This window comes from Macaca fascicularis, chromosome 7 (assembly GCF_037993035.2).
Source record: "Macaca fascicularis isolate 582-1 chromosome 7, T2T-MFA8v1.1".
NCBI classification, from domain to species: domain Eukaryota; kingdom Metazoa; phylum Chordata; class Mammalia; order Primates; family Cercopithecidae; genus Macaca; species Macaca fascicularis.
In genome coordinates, this window is record NC_088381.1 from 174,676,371 (window position 1) to 174,690,055 (window position 13,685).

The 13,685-nt window shown below is 42.4% G+C and overlaps 1 long non-coding RNA gene across 1 annotated transcript in view; it reads right to left on the reverse strand.

Annotated features, from left to right (window-relative positions):
• The window catches only part of LOC107126526 (uncharacterized), a 444,698-nt gene that overhangs the window by 57,248 nt on the left and 373,765 nt on the right, over nucleotides 1-13,685 (reverse strand). The gene's annotated exons all lie outside the window — the stretch shown is intronic.

The window sequence follows — 13,685 nt, forward strand, 5'->3', positions numbered from 1 at the left end:
GACGGAGTCTGCATAGTATGTGCTACCACCACTCCAGCTAATACCAGAGACTCACTCCAGACCCTTCCCTGGAGCTTGGCGGACCCAGCCCATGGCGTAATCATCAAAGGTGAATCCAGAGGCTGCACACGAGAGTCTCAGGGACCCCCCAGGCTGTACCACGCCTCCCCCAGACTCCACCAGCTGCACTTCACACTGGACACCTGCAAACAGAGATACACCCTGGTCAGAAACTGCCACACAGATCCCCTGTTTCTCTCACTCATGTTCATTCACACTCAACATCTCTATTTCTCCATGAATCACCTTTTAAAATAGCAACAAGGAAAACCCAGCTCAGTCCAAACTCCATGGTAAGTCCTCTGTGTTCAGTGTTGATCACCGAATGGAAACACCTGGGAATCTCAGGGCTGGGGCTCCTCTCCCAGGGCTGCAGGGTCAGGGCTAGGTTAGTTTTCATATAAGCAGAGGGAGGACCCTATTTGCATGTCTCCTACTATATAATGAGATCTGTAAGGGATGCATCACAGTGCGCTGTGTCCAAGAGTGGATGTGGGTGATTATACTTCATAAGTAATTAATTCTCATTAGCCTTCATACTTTTACATGCACATGAAATATGTTCTTTGCGAGTCAATGCTTCCTTCATTTACAGATGTGAATGTAAACCCCCAAGTATAGAGGGGCCATGTGACATGTCTAAGAGCTCACATCTGGTAAGAGCCAGTCTCGGTGTCTGGCCTATGTTTCTTACAATTGAATCCAACTGTTCCCTAAATTAACTCTAGGAAAGAGCTAGAAATTCCAAGTGAGGTTTACAAAACAATCTTCTTATAATGATACTGTGATATTATTTGGCTGTATCTTGGTGTCCTTCTAAGTAATATAGAAAAACTGAGGGTTAATTCATGTGAGTATTCAGGAGTTCATGACTTTTCTTGTATTATTTTTATTTCTCTCCTCATCTTCTACCACATTAGACTTTTATTTTTAATAGTTTTAATGAAGGAATACTGACATAATCTTCACATAGTATGTTCACCATTTGACAGACATTGACCTAATCACCATCCACAGAGAAAACAAATGAATTCGCCTCTCAAATTTGTCTTTGTCTCCCGCAATTTCTCCTTCCTATACCTTCAACTTCTCTTACCATGGAGAAGTCAGTTAGTGATCTTTGTTATGTAACTTCCAATGAGTATTCACTTTGTACAGTTTATAAAACGGAATCATATGTATGTGCTTTGGCTCATTATACTCATTGCATGTACTTGTGAATTGATAGATCGGATCCAACGTTAACTGACTGTAGTAGTGGGTACTATTCCAATAAACGACTTTTCCACAATTTGTTTACTGATAAAGGTGCTGATTGGTATTTGGATTGTTTTCAGTTTCTGTGTATTTGAAATAAAGCTGCTCCTCAGCTTAGAGGAGTACACAGCTGAGAAACATGTTCTAGATCTTACAGCAACATGAACAGCAGCTAAAGTGGTCAAGTTGCAAATGAATCAATAGTCTGTAATACCTCAAGTAATTAACCTTACGGCACCCCATGCGTATGTCAGTGTGTGAGAGAGAAAGAAAGAAAGAGGGAGGAAAGGAGACTGAAAATAAAGTGATTCTACGTAAGTATTAATTCGTGAGGTCCTCAAATGCATGGACGGATTCCTAATGAACAGAGTCCACATAGGTTGAAGAGGGTAACTTGATGCACCCACATATGGCTATAGATTCATAATATAAATGTTATTCTCTAAACACATAAACACTCATACACATTAGAATAGATGTAGTGTCTAGTGGTGGAATGAGAAGGTGACACTAAAACCTGTCTTCAGGCCTTTCCCCACCTGCTACACCTGCTCTGAGGCTGACCCTTGAGCCTGCCTGACCACTGAGCCCCACAGTGGTCCTGAGACCTCATGCAGTGCTATGTGCCCCCTGGGTTTCCCTGCTGGTTCCTGGGTGCTGGCTTCTGTCCTCTGCTGTCTTGTAAACCCCCACAGGAAGGTTTGCATGTGTGCTCACACTGATGTCTCCTCACTGTGTCTTTTGTTTAAAAAATACTTGTTTGTGGCTGGGCACAGTGGCTCACACCTGAAATCCCAGCACTTTTGGAGGCCAAGGCAGGTGGATCACAAGGTCAGGAGTTCAAGACCAGCCTGGCCAGCATAGTGAAAACCCATCTCTACCAAAAATACAAAAATTAGCCTAGTGTGGTGATGGGTGCCTGTGGTCCCAGCTTCTCGGAGGCTGAGGCTGGATAATCGTTTGAACCCATGATGTGGAGGTTGTATTGAACCAAGATTGTCCCACTGCACTCCAGCCTGGGTGACACAGCAAGACTCTCTCTGAAAAACAAACAAACAAACATGGATGTGTGCTTGTTGCTCCCGTAGCTCAGTCATACGAAGACCTGTTTTTGGATATAGATCTGGAGGTGGTGACTGGACTCTCGAGGAGTGGGTTGGAATTTGTGCTCCCTTCATAACCTGTGCACCTGACCCACTCCAGTCCCTTCCCTGGGGGCTGATGGATCCAGCTCCAGGAGGAAGTCCTGGTTCTGTTGTGGAATCCAGCGTTTAAACCGAGATGTTATTGTTGTTGATTCACTAAACAAAATGTGGCACTCATTTTTACTGTGTTAAGATACACATAACATAAAATTTACCATTTTAGCCCTCGGTATGTGTATAGCCAGTGATACTTTACATATTCGCAATGCTGTGCAAGTATCACCACTATTTGGTTTTGGAACATTTTGTTCACCAAAAAGGAAACCTCACTTCCATTAAGCAGTCACTCTCTGTTTCCCCTCCACTCACCTCCTGAGATCCGTCTCTTGGGGATTACCTGCTCTCCATACTTCATATCCATGAGACAATTTGGGATGCGGACTTCTGTGTCTACCTCAGTTCACTCAGTCAATGTTTTCAAAGTTCATCCAAGTTGCAGCCTATGTCAGTGCTTCACTCCTCTTTAAAGCTGGGTTACAGCCACACAGACACACCACAGCATCTTCACCCGTGTGGGTTACAGACACACAGACACACCGCAGTGTCTTCATCCTTGTGGGTTACAGACACACAGACACACCACAGCGTCTTCATCCTTGTGGGTCACAGACACACAGACACACCACAGCGTCTTCACCCGTGTGGGTTACAGACACACAGACACACCGCAGCGTCTTCATCCTTGTGGGTTAGAGACACACAGACACACCGTAGCATCTTCATCCCTGTGGGTTACAGACACACAGACACACCACAGCATCTTCATCCCTGTGGGTTACAGACACACAGACACACCACAGCATCTTCATCCCTGTGGGTTACAGACACACAGACACACCGCAGCGTCTTCATCTCTGTGGGTCACAGACACACAGACACACCACAGCATCTTCACCCGTGTGGGTTACAGACACACAGACACACTGCAGCGTCTTCATCCCTGTGGGTTACAGACACACGGACACACTGCAGCGTCCTCATCCCTGTGGGTTACAGACACACAGACTCACCGCAGCGTCTTCATCCCTGTGGGTTACAGCCACACAGACACACCACAGCATCTTCATCCCTGTGGGTTACAGACATGCAGACACACCGTAGCATCTTCATCCCTGTGGGTTACAGACGCACAGACACAGCGCAACGTCTTCATCCCTGTGGCAGTCGATGGGCACTTGAGCTGTATTCTCCATTTAACTACTGTGAGTGGTGACACTAGGTACATTTTTGTATGAGGTTTTCCATGAAGACCATTTTCCAAAGTTGCTGTCCCATTTCAATACCAACTGGCAACCATGACCATTCCAAATTCAATGTGTCTTTGCCTACAAGTGATTATGTTTTTCTATTCATTTTTGAATACTGGTTATCTTAGTGTGTGTAACATGGTAATCTATAGGGAACTTAAATCATCAGTATAAACTAGATAACCCTATTAAAAATAGGGAAAGGACATGCACAGAAGCTTCTCAAACACTGACATACAAGTGAATAAATAACATATAAAAATGCACAGCATCATCAATTGTGAGATAAGTGCAAATCAAAACCAAAGGAGATACTGTCTGACACCTGTCAGAATTACTATCAGTAAAAGATCAGAAATTAACAGATGCAGGCAAAGCTATAGAGAAAAGGGAACACTTACATACTTTTGGTGAAAATGTAACTTGCTCCAAGCACTGTGGCAATCAGTGTGGAGATTTCATGAATAAATTAAAGCAGAGCTACCATTCCCCTCAGCAATCTTATTACTGGGTATATGCCCAAGAAAAAACAAATTATTGTAACAAAAAGACACATCCACTCATGTGTGTTTCACTACACAGTTCACAGTACCACAGACATGGGATCAACCTATATGCCCATCGGTTATAGACTGGATAAAAACATGGTACTTATACACAGTGCAATACTATGCAGCTGTAAAAAAGAATGAAATCCTGTTTTTGCAGCAAATTGGGTGGAGCTGGAGACCAAAATTCTAAGCAAACTGACATAGCAACAGATGATAAGAGTCAATGGGAGGGGAAATGGACATTTTGGGTGTTGCTCTGTGTAAAATTGAGAAAACAAATCCCCTGGGTACATGAACTCTTGAAATAGACAAGTCTGAAGACACTCATGTCCTGACTTTCATATCATTAGGTTGTGCTTTTCTCATTTATAGTCAGTTATCATTGCTTTCCTTCACTCTTGGCTAAAAGAGCCACACGTTATAATCTAGAGACATTAAAATAAAAAATAACATATCTGAACATTAGAACAAGTGCTAACTTTTAGGTTAAAGTTAGTGTGGATTGAGTGTGATAGGCAGGAGACTTGGCTGAATACGAGCAGTGAGCTCACAGCAATGTTATCTAAACTAGGAAAGTTTGTTTACATCTTTTAGATTAGATTCCCATGGAAATCCTTGATCTAATATCATCTCTGATGAATCATACGTCAGTAACAGAACTGGAGGTTATGCACTCAAATAGTAGTGCATTCAGAATGTGTTCTTCCACCTGATGTAAAGTCAGCCCATATGACAGAAGTTATTGTGGTCAACAGAGCTCATCAATAAGCCAAAGCAAGGATTAAGTACATGTTTTAGAGGAGTGCCTGATTTTGGGATGCTCTTCACACAAAGAAGCTTCTCACATCTTCTGGAACATGTAAAAATTCTTAACAAAAGAATAAATTTCAGATGCATGACTACATTTTAGGAACCTGACAAATGTAACCTAGAAAGCAAAATCCTAAAGGAAACTGAAATGCCAAAACAACTAAAAGAATACGTATTGTAGTGGATCATCACACCAAACAGTCTTGTTTATAATACTATCTAAACTCAGAAGTCATCAGCATTACTCATGTAACTCAGCATCTGTCCCATCCACAATCTTCTGAAGACGTTGAAGAAAATTGTCATCCTTGAACTAACATTGTCAAAACCTTAAGAAAATCTTGAACTTCCTTGGCCAAGCGTTCTCTACCTAGCATCAGAGCATTATAGTCAAGTCCCTCAGGGAGATATCAGTTATTAGCCTATGGTTTGGTAGCTGGAAGACACATACACTTAGAAATTTACCTGCAGTGCTCCCCTCTTCCTATTACATGCACACATGACAAAGTATTGAAAGTGATGACTGTATTTTACACACTCCATTCATCAACAGATTAAAGCTACCATTTTCCTACATCTTTTCAATAGCCTCTAATGACATTAAAACAGGGAATTGTATCTATTGGAAGAAACATCAGTGTGGAACACTGCTCTTGAACTACTTTGGAAGGAATCTTACCAGGTGATTTCAACCACAACCCAGCAGTGAATTTGCACAATGTCAATACTTGGGTTCATATTGATGAACTGTAAACTAAAAATAAAATCCTAAGTGCCCCAACTGACTAAATAGTCCATCTGTTTGTCTAAGGGACTTCAGAAGAGCCTAAAACTGAGTTCCCAGCCATGACAAGATCAGACACGCCTCTTATACCCACTCCCCTTTGCGGTTTAGACACAACAATGACCAACACTAATGTTAAAATAGAGATCATAAGACTGACAGAACAGACTCCCTGTGGCAATAAGATGTCAAATTATAAATAAGACCTAAAGCCATGTCAGGCAAGGGTTTTGCCACTCACTCCTACACTTGAAAGATAAACTACGTTCTAACTGCCAATAGGTGATTCTTTATCTCTAGTGGCTCAGTAGGCATGGGTACTGAGACAAGCACTGTAAGGACAATTGCAGCCCATCCCCTGATGAACTGACCCCTGTTCCACAAGTCATAACCCCAGCTTTGATTGAACACTAGACTCATATCAGGACCTTTCTCCTGATCAGAGACCACTGACCATGGCCTGGCTCTGGCCGTTTACAGAGGCTGCACACTGAGTGCCTTTGTGTCTCTGCTTCTGCTTTTGGCACATAGGGCCTGACTGTAATGAATTTAAATGCTAAGTCTTCACTGGTAAGTAAATAGGGGTCATAAGTTACATGCATGTGTGTCCAGTATACATATGTCAGGACCACCTCCATGAACATCCATAGCCCCTCCTATAACCTGTCGATTGTGTCTGTTTAACCAAACCCTTCAGCATAAAGCTTCTGCCCAACCCCTTCTTCGTGGGAGTGCCTTTCTCTCATCTTTACCAAAAGCTATGCTTTCCAGCATACGGGATGGCTGTAACCCTTGATAAAAAATAAACTCTCACTTTCCTAAATTGTAGATTGTGTTTTGTTTTGTATTTAACATAACTGGAGATTAAATTCAGAAGTTTATCTAATTATAAGGCTACTTTAGTGAAGAACGACAAACCGAGCGTTTTCACATGTACTGTAAGGGCCTGTGATATTTTGAAGCAGGAAGCTGACCTGAGACCTTCAGAATAAACTGATGACTGTGGATAATGAAAAGGCCCACACAGGGCATTGATTCAGCACCTCTGCCTGTCTCATTCCTTCTTCTCTTTCTTTTTATTATGTGCTTACAGTAATAAAATTTTTATTTTCTTTAGACCTGTTTGCTTTTCACACATAGTAGACTCTTATTTCTCTTTTTCACTCATTTTCTTAAGCTGCTAGGGAGAATAAAGTGTCAGGTCCTATTTTTGGTGCCTCAATGCTAATGAATTAAGGTTTATTCTTCCTCCTCCTTGTCCTCTGCATGTGGTAAATCTAGTTAAGAAATCACGGAAGCTCCCTTATCTGATGCCCGTGTGAGGTTTAAATCATACAAGCTCCTTCTCCTGAGTAGAAACACACCCCCTGACCCCACCACCAAATCATTAGAAAGCCCTGAGCCAGCCTCCTTTCCTGCTCTAATGAGGAAATTCCAGTTTGTAATTTCTTGAGAAGCCTGTGCTGCTCTCAGCAGACACCCCACAAATAGAGTTAATAAAACTTTTTATATTCACCTGGGGTGTGAGTGTGGAACCATCAGACTTGACATCCACACTAATCATTGGTGGGGTCTCTCTTCCTTTGCCAGGGATCACCTACAATTGGAACTGTGGGCTTGGAGCCCTGACAGTGACCACCACGCGGCCTTTCTTCTCTTGCACTGGATGCGAACTCCCTCTGCCCCAGTGCCCAGCGTGCACGTTATCCTGCCTGCTGCTGGCTCACTGGCCCTTGGAGTTCTGTTGAGCTGGGCTGCAATGCTGAGTTAAACACAGCATCTTTATAGATATAACTGATTAACTTCAGAAGCACTGATAGCTTATTGATGTGGAGAAACAGGAGTAAATGACTGTAGGTGACTCTGCCTTTGGTGCATGTGAGAAAGGTTTTCTCTTGTTATGACAAATACTTCTTCTTCAGAGACTTCATAGGAAGAGCAGGATAAAGAATCTAGAAAGGTGCCCCAGAGAAATCTGTTTTATGGAGAGGAAGCCACAGTGCTGACAGGAAACCAGACCTTAACCCCCATCTGCACCTGCCCTGAGGCTGGCTCTTGTGCTCAGTGGGTTCTGAGTGCCCCCACGCGGTTCTCCACTCACATCAGGGAGGCTCCTTTCTGGGATTATACAGATTTTCTTTCTAATTGTTTTCACAAAAATGGAGACAGAGTAAACAAAGAATCCATGTATCTCAGAGAACACAGAACAGCATGATAACACCCCTCGACACACACACACACACACACACACACACACATTTAGGTAAATCTTATTAAAACTGCTGAAAATCAGAGACAAATAGAAGTACATGCTGAAAATCAAAGACAAATAGAAATTCCTTCCAAAAGAACAGAAAAGATGATGACAGCATTCTTCTGGCTAAAACCTTACAAGCAAGAGGAAAAGTGATGGTGTCTGTAAAGTGTTGGAGGAAAAGCCAATCCATTATTTTATAGCCCATGGATGTTCTCTAAAAAGTGAAAAAAGTTTTATTTCTCTTTGACAGCATGAGGGGCTCAATGAATCCCTGCCCTCAGGAGACCAGTGAAAATTATTTTGGAAAATTACAGGGTTTGGAAAGGCTCTGACAGCATACAGCAAGTGAAGAAACATTTATTCAGGAAAATCTAGAAAACTCAGTAATGTCAGTCATTATATTTTATCTAAGATGTTCCTACTTCCTTCCACATCCAAGCTCAGCATGATGTAACCTCCACTACAGAAGATGCAGCCAAGAAGGCAGGACACCTTCTACCAGCTCCCACCAGAGGAAACTCTTCCCCAGGGGCCAGGACATTGGCCCTCTGACCCTGCCCACAGCACGTGATGCTGAGGCTCAGTTCTGGACAAGAGCTACTGAGAGCCAGAGACTCACTTCTTCTATGGAGCCCCATTCATGGATGGAGGCTCTGCCCTGGGTCCAGTGCCACTGGAAACATTGGGTCCCTGATTTCTAGCTCTGTCCTTAGGCAGAGGTTCCGCTCCAGCATAACCAAAGTGTTGGGAAGGTGGGAAGCTTCTGCCCAACCCTCCACTTAGAGCTCATTTCCTATGCTGAGGAAGAAAAAACCTCAACTTTGTCTCCACCTGCAGAATCGTGGTTATGCACTCTCTCCCAGGGGAGAGGGAGTGCTGGAATTCAGTCATAAAATATCATCCTTAATTTGGTCCTAATCATCCTAACTTCAATAACAGACTGTGGAAAAGTTCAAAGTCTGCCAGTGCTCTCAAAAACAGTGGAGGGTGTAGTGGAAGGCCCTTGGAACAAGTTGGGTGGATGTATGGGAGATGCAGACTAAAGTGCAGGGCTGCTGGCTTGTAGGAGAGAAACGAGGAGGGAGAGAGCGGGGGGACGTTCTCTTGTGGTTGGAACAAATGCCAGACACTGTTCAAAGGAGCCCGTGTTTGTTCCAGTCTGTGTGAAGCACTTCAAACCTCAGTGCATGATTGAAAATAGTGGGATTTTTCCATTGGCAAGTGGCGGAGCTCAACATCCGGGCCTGGTCAAGAAAGGGACAGAGAAAGCCCAGCCCAAACCACTGACACCTGAGGATGACCGTGGTGCTTACAGCTGTGTCCCTTTGATCTTTGAGACTGACTTTTCTCACTTAGCATCATGTCTGGAGTTCACCAGTAATGGTTTATGTATCGGTCACTTGTTTTTTTTTTTTTTTTTTTTATTGCTGATGTTCAATTTACAGATGCTTTCTAGTTTCTCTATGCCGTTTCCCAAAAGAGGTTGTCCATCTTTGTTAAATTTAGAATGACACTGACTTGCCCAGTGATGGCCTTTTTCACAACAGGGGCACACACTGGGGCTTTTCTGTTGTTTGGTGGTAGTAGTTCTTGCCTTTTGACTTCCTTTTCTACATTCCTTTTTTTGTGTCCAAATTGCCCACAATTAAAGCAAGAGCCTGAGAAATGGGACATAGTTTTTCCAACTCTTAATCCAGCCATAGCCTGAGCTAAAAGAGTAGCCTTATGTAAGTTACCTCCAATGCCATTGCAAGCCTTAATATATTCAGCTAAGTGAGCCTTCCCTCTCAGGGTTCTAATAGCAGTTTGACACTCTGCATTAGCATTATCATATGCAAGAAGCTGCATTACAACATCTTCATCTGTTTTATCAGTTATGGCTTTATTTACAGCCTCTTGGAGCCGAGCAATAAAAATCAATATATGGTTCTTTAGCTCCGTGTTGGACAGAACTGAGGATATTATTCCCCTGTAACATTTATCCTTTCCCATGTCCATAAGCACACAGAGTGCAGCTGAACAATGGCAACATCCAACATTACCACTTGATTTTTAATGGACCCCAATTAGGGCCGACTCCCATTGTCTGTTCAAAGGAAACTGGCACAGGTGGCTGTGCTTGTGTATTTTCCCTTGCCCGAGTTTGAGCTTCATCAGACCACCAGGTTTTAAACTGCAAGTACTGAGATGGAGTGACAACAGATTTTATCAAAGTATGCCAATCATATGGTATTAACCTATTATCAAGAGTCACATTTTTTAACAAACTTTGCACAAAAGGAGAGTAGGCCCATATTGACTAATGGACTGTGTGAATACCTTTAACAGTTTAAATGGAAAGGTGGTTCAATTAGAGAAACTGGAATTGCCATGCTTCAAGGTGTCTGTCAGCTCTAGCCTTTTGAATGGAATTTTGTACAGCACCACCAATTGCTCCAGGTTTTAATGTTGTAACTACAGGAGCAGTAACTTTTGTAGCTAATACATTTTCTAGCCCATTAAGGGGAGAGAGAGGAGGTGGCCATTCACTTAATTCAGCAGTTGGAGCTGATGGGCTAGTAAAACATACTTTTTAGTTTCCCTTTATTTTCCTCTGGTTTCTATTCTTCACATTCAGAATCTGTAGTTTTTTTAAACTTGTCCTCCTCTTTCTCATCTGAATGCGCCTCATCATCTGTTTGAAATGGCTCATAAGCTGCCTTTATTAGTGCCTACATTGACCAAACAGACTGGAATTTTGCTCCATCTTTATATGCTTTTTAAAAAATATCTGCCAATTCTCTCCCATTCATCCAACTCCATAGTCCCTTGTTCTGGGAATCATGGGCAAAAACTGCCTTCCTCTACTAATCAGTGATAACGTATTCTGAGTACTAACTTTCACTTCCCTTCTTCGTAATAAATGCCTTAAGAAATTTAAATAAGCAGAACGTTTGCTTTCACTTTGTTCCATTGTTACCCTGGTTCTGCTGAGCTCTCAGCTTTCCTTCCGAGATGGTTTTAATCATGATCAGGTGTCCTTTGATGATGCAGCCTCCACTTTTACATGCTCTGCCATTCCTTCACCGGGGTCTTTGTCACCCCACATTGGGTGCCAGAAATGTTGGGGTGATCAAGCACAACACCAGGGCATTGGGACGACGAAGTCCAACAGAGTCAAAGAAAAGAGAAAAAGACAGTTTGAGAGAGAAAGTGTGACCAGGGGACCATGGCGAGTGTGGAGCCTGTGAAGGCCCAAGCGCTGGAAGCCCAGACTATTTATTGGTGATCAAACAAAGAAACAGGTGGTGAGAATGTAGGGGTCGAAAGGGCAAGCACACGATCTACAGCTGTGATGGTTTAATATTTATATGGAACATGTTCTGCTGCTTGAGATAATGGGAATACAATTGATCTAGGAGCCTGGGAGGGCTGGAAGCAAGGAGCCAGCAAGTCTAGACACATTCCAAAGGCCACGAGGGGTTTTATGCCCTGATCCCTGGATATTACATCAGATATGCAAGCCCTGCCTCAGCTTCTTTACCAACACTTGGCTTTTTCCAAACACATTGATTTCTGTATGTTTGAGTGTGAAATACAACACAGTCATAACAAGAATAAGAACATGTTCTTTGCAGCAACGTAGTTGGATCTGGAGGTCATTATCCTAAGCAAATTAACAGAGTAACAGAAAACTATATACCACCTGTTCTCACTTACATGTGGGAGCTAATCATATTGACATAAAGAAGAAAACAACACACATTGGGACCTACACAAGTGTGGAGGATAGGAGAAGGGTGAGAACTGAAAAACTACCCATTAAGCACTATACTTATTACCTTAGTGGCAAAACAATCTGTATATCAAACCCACATAACTCACAATTTACCTATATAACAAACCCTGCACATGTACCCCTGAACCAAAAGTAAAAGTCTAAAAACCTTTTAGCTAGTTTTTAAAATGATTATTAATAGGACACCTAAATACACCACAGGCATTTAAAATGATTTCTTGCTACTTCAGTTATTTAATAGATTCCAAAAAATGTTGACATTCAGATTATGCAGATTTCTTTTGACATAAAAATGAGGTTGATGAATTTTATAATCTACATTTTGGAGCCTAAACCGAAAGTACAATCAAGTGTCACCTCAGATGTGTTACTGGAGGCAGAATTCTGATCTCATTACATATAAGTGGTACGTGGTCTGACGTACATGAACAGGCAAGGAAACAGAAAAAGGACATGGCACAACGTTTATGAAAAAGTCTCAGCAATTTTAATTTTCTTCTGAGGAAGCTGAAATTGTGCAAGTAAAACAGTGTGACTGGTCATGTCTCAGGTGAAGTTGTGTTCTGGAAAGTATCTCCAGTCCTGGGCTGGATCCAGTAGGTGCACTCAGGCCCCAAATCCTAAAGCAGGGACTTGTATTCCTTAAACAGATGATATTCCAATGAGAAAGTTGTTCTCAGGTGAGCTGCAGAGCAGTGAGGAGGGGATGGAGTTGTCCTAGACTTCCCAGAATTGCTGAAACTTGAAGACCAAGGCCACCTCCTCATAGGTGGAGCAGAGATACCCCTATGAGTACATCACATCGGCTCTGTCTTCAGGAATCTTGGACTGTGAGGGAGATGAAGGAATATGATTTATTCTTTTCTGCTAAAGCAGTGTGCTTCAGAGAGAATGAATTGAAAATTTAATATCTACACTTTTTGCCATAGTAAGGGAGAGAATATGAATAATTCAAGGCAATGCACTTCAGAGCTGGTAGAACGAGCAAGTGCACAACTGAGAGAAGGAAGCGGCCTGCCCCAGGAAGTAGGTGCGCTAAGATCATCCCCCGAGAACTGCCCTCCAGATGCCACGTGTCAGTGGAACCTGGGCTCATGCCTGGGATCTTGTGCGTAGTGTGGAGAGCAGAGCACAGCTCCATTCCTCCTCACTGTGTGACCTAGGATGTGACCTCTTCCTCTGAGCTTCATTCTAATTAGGTGTTAAAATCAAATAACAGCAGTAACTTTACCTGTAAACTTTCCGGTAAGAGTTAGTGATGATCAGAATTGTTATCACTGTTGTTGCCCAATCCCTTAAATATCATAAAAATACCTGTGTGACCCCTCGTCTCAGACCTCAGATGACCACCTCGCAGAGAGCACACCTGCTTTGTTTCTGTCACAAACGTGGTATTAGAATTGGAACTATGTGTACCTGGTTATAGAATTTATATCTTAGTTATGTTACATTGGATGAAGTAAGAATTAGTAGGTGACAGTTAGAATTTTAGGTGGTGGGATGTCTAAGCAAACTGTCGATGGTGTGTCTTCATTTCTCCTTGCTTATTATACATAATGGAAGAGGAGAGAGAAAAATTAAAGAGAAAAGTATTGACCGATAGTCAAGTGTTTTATAAACAACGGAGATTTTCAAATCTTCTGGAAACCCCATTAAATTAAATAAATTAAAGAACTTTAAGACACTTTTCCACATTCTAGATGCATGTCTAATACAGATTTAGATTTAAATGCACA